Below are 3639 nucleotides of genomic sequence, written 5' to 3'. Positions count from 1 at the left end.
AGGATAGATGATGGATCCTTGTCCTGAATGCATGCCTGATGGCGGGCACCTGGAACAGGGTGTGGGCATAGGTAGATGGGATTCAACTGAGCTAAGACTGTGCTTTTTAAGGGCGGCGTCACGGGGGGGGGGGGGGGGGGACGCCAGCAGCACCAGTAGCAGCAGCCGCAGTAGCAGCAGTAGAAGCCGAAGCAGAAGCCGAGAAGCAGCAGAACGAACGCCAGAGAGTCCAGATAGAGTGAAGACTTGCTGGGGGCTGGGAGGCCTGCCAACCTCCCAGCCCCCCAGCCAGCACCCCTGCCTGCCATATGCCTGGTGAACCCCAAATAAAAAACCTGCAAAACTACTGAGGACTCTGACTCCTCCTTTACCCGGTCTGCATGGGATCAGAAAACCTGCACTGTGCCCAGTCCTGCCCTTACAGCAAGTAAATCAGTTTTCCAAAGATTATCACTTCCCTGTTCAGAATCCTTCTTGGTCCAACGCACTTTTCCAATCTCATCTCTTTTGTACATTTGGTGGGGTGCCTGTCCATGGTCCCCTAATATACCTTAGTTTTTCTCTTGCTATGTTCCTCTTCCCTCCTTTCCTACTAGTTGAATTATATCTATGCTTGAAATTTACCACAAACAACACTAACTCCTCACATTCTGTGATCTTCCCCTTCTTTGAGCCATGCCACTATGCTGAAAGCTAACTAATGAACTGAAAGGTGTTTCCCATTCTTTTCTTTATCAGCCACTACCCCACCCTCTACCTTTGCACAAGACCTTGATGACAAGTGGGTAATAAATGCAGTTTCCTTGGAATCAAAGAAGTATGGTTGATCACTAGTTTTTATATAATACCATTTTTTTGGTAACTTTTTCAAATTTTAATATTGATGAAATTAGTATTTATCCTATAATCATTGACATTGTAATTTACTAGCAGTTATTTTTCTTTCTTTATGGTACATAAACTACAGGTACAACTTACATTTGATGGTATCTTAAATTCAGTGAAATAAAGCATATTTGAGCATCCCTGATAATAATTGTTTACTCCTCTGTCTTCCTGCCTCTAGGGTGAATTGATCCATGTCCTCACATTTTCTTCATTCCTGTTTTCCATTTCTACAGTTATCTCCACTTTACCTCCTTTAATTTTCTATTTTTCTCAAGTAGAGTCAGACTGTTACACTGTGTAAGGCAGTGGGAAATGCAGTGGTGTCATTGTATCATGGTCTCACATGATAAAAGGCTGTTTATGATTCTAAACATGGTTGTTATAGAATTAACTCCAGTTAATATATAAGTTATATCTTTATTATAATTTTAAATGTGACCAGGCTACCATGTTTTTTGAGTCTCAATTTATGAAGATAATATCAGAAGCAGAGAAGTATTGGAATTAAATAAGACAATCAAAGCAATATGATATATTTAACAACAAAAATAAATTTCATTCTCTAAGCAGCATTGTCACCTAGGGGAGTCTCTAGAGAGTAAGGTTTTCTAAGCAAGTCCAGATGCCAATCATTCTTGTTTACACACTGTTTACACACATTGATTCATTCTTTATTTGTCTGTGAGGCCAGGAATCCAGTGGTCTTGGGCCAGGCAACTTCATGGAGGGGAAACTGTCCTCATTATATGGAATGGGGGGACCTGCCATGACCCCTAGTATGATCACCTTCTCTACTTACAGCCTAGGATCCAGCTTTACAGGTGACATATCCCATAAGCCCTATGCTTTGCAACGCCTAACTTTCTTGTCTTCCATGCCTTCACTCAGGATCACCCCCATCTCTACAGCAGCATTGTCTAGCAGGGCTTCCTGTGGTTATGAAAATGTTCTATAGATCTGCATTGCCCTATTCATTAGTTCCTAGTTACTGGCTATTGAGCAGAGCACTTGAAATATGGCTAGTACAACATGGCAGGAACTGAGTCTAGTCCTCAATATGGGCAATGTGTGGTGAAGCAAGTGTCTGGAGCCAGGATCATGCAAGGAGTGGTTAGGATAGTGAGAGGATCAGATAGCTACAGGCTCCTAGTTGAAAGTTCTCCTGAGTTGAAAGTTCTAGAGGATCCAGTTTCCAGAAGCGCCAGTATCCATGTGTTTTCTAATCTTCAGAAACTTAAGAATCCCTGCCCTAGGAGTCATGAGCTACAGAGCAGACTCCACAGGCCAGCGCTGACTTGTTTGGGGGTAGGGTAATTCTCTCTTTTGATGTATCATTTGTCTACTCTTGATCAAAGAACCAGATACTCAGCCCCTAAACAGCAAAGCAGTAGGGACATGGGGAAAGAACAGAACAACAGCCTCTAGTGAGCAAGAATCTGATATGCGCATTCCTTCCCTATTCCCCAGCAACAGCTTTCTGATTCCAAGTGATATAATTTAAAGACTCCTTTCACAAAGGCTTGTCCTCTATACCTCCAGAAATTCTACTAATCAGATTTACTTGAGTAAACTAGCAAACACCTGAAGCAAAGTTCTTAGACATAGTCTTTCACAACTTACTGTGGATTCAACAAATCAGACTGCTTTCCTAACTGACCTTAGCTGCATTAGAGGAAAGCATTCTCAGCTTGCAGAAGCAAGGAAGAAATCAGTCTAGAGTGTGGGGAACTTCTGGTTAGCATAGGTGGGGTCCTTGGGGATGGAGGCAGGGCATAGACACAGGGATTCTTGAGGGTACTGCCCGCTGGGGGAGTCTATAAAGGGAGGAAGGCTGTATCTGAAGCAGATTTCCACAAGCAGAATCATGCCTCCATCCCCCCCCAAGACTAAGTTCCACTATCACTAACTCAGTTATCTTTGTTTTTCACCCCAGCCCTAGGTTCATCCCTCATGGGGTCTCCAAGAATAGGTTTCATGAGGGCCTCATAGGACACTGGGAAAGCTTTTCTAGACAGACCTAGGAATAAAAGCACCAGCAAACAGAATGGTCTGTGTGGGAAGTGGAGGTTGAGGGAAGAAAAAGGACAGAAGTGCTTTCTGCCATATGTAGAATGAACACAGGCTAGAGAAATCCTCTAAGAAACTTCCACGCTATTTCCAAAGTACCTGGTACAGTGTGGGCACTCAATATTAGATGAATGGTTGAATGGATGGATGAGGTCCTCTAATATTGCAAAATCATGCCAGTTGCCAGACACACATAGGTCAAATTATTTCCTGTTTGGGGTCTGAGCTTTTTTCTTCGCAGATAGACACTTATCCCAGCTGCATGAGCTTACAGATATTTTACTTCTAATTTGGTTCATAATTTTGTGTCTTCTACTTAGAATGCCCCCAAGATTACCTTTCATTTCCTCTTCTCCTTTACAACTGGATTCTAGGCTTCATAAGTGTGTCAGAACATCTGAAAGGCATTGGAGTTTTTGTTTTGTTTACAGGAGGGAGGCTCTTGTGAGCCTGTTCACACACAAGAACAGAAGAAGACAATCCCAGCAAGGCATGATGTGGGACACAACACAGCATGAACCAAGAGAAATCCCACCAGGTCTGGGGAAGGGCAGCTGGAGGGCTCCCGGGCTCTTCAGAGAGGGGGCGCTGTTCATGGTGGCCTGGGATCTGTGTGGTGACTGTGGGTGGCTGGTCAGGCCCCATAGAGAGCTATGCCCTTTCCCGTACACAGCTTCAGAGCCC

Source organism: Talpa europaea, assembly GCF_964194135.1.
Source record: "Talpa europaea genome assembly, chromosome: 2".
In the NCBI taxonomy this organism is placed as follows: Eukaryota; Metazoa; Chordata; class Mammalia; order Eulipotyphla; family Talpidae; genus Talpa; species Talpa europaea.
The sequence above is the reverse complement of the archived record's forward strand: the minus strand, read 5'-3'. Positions refer to the sequence as shown.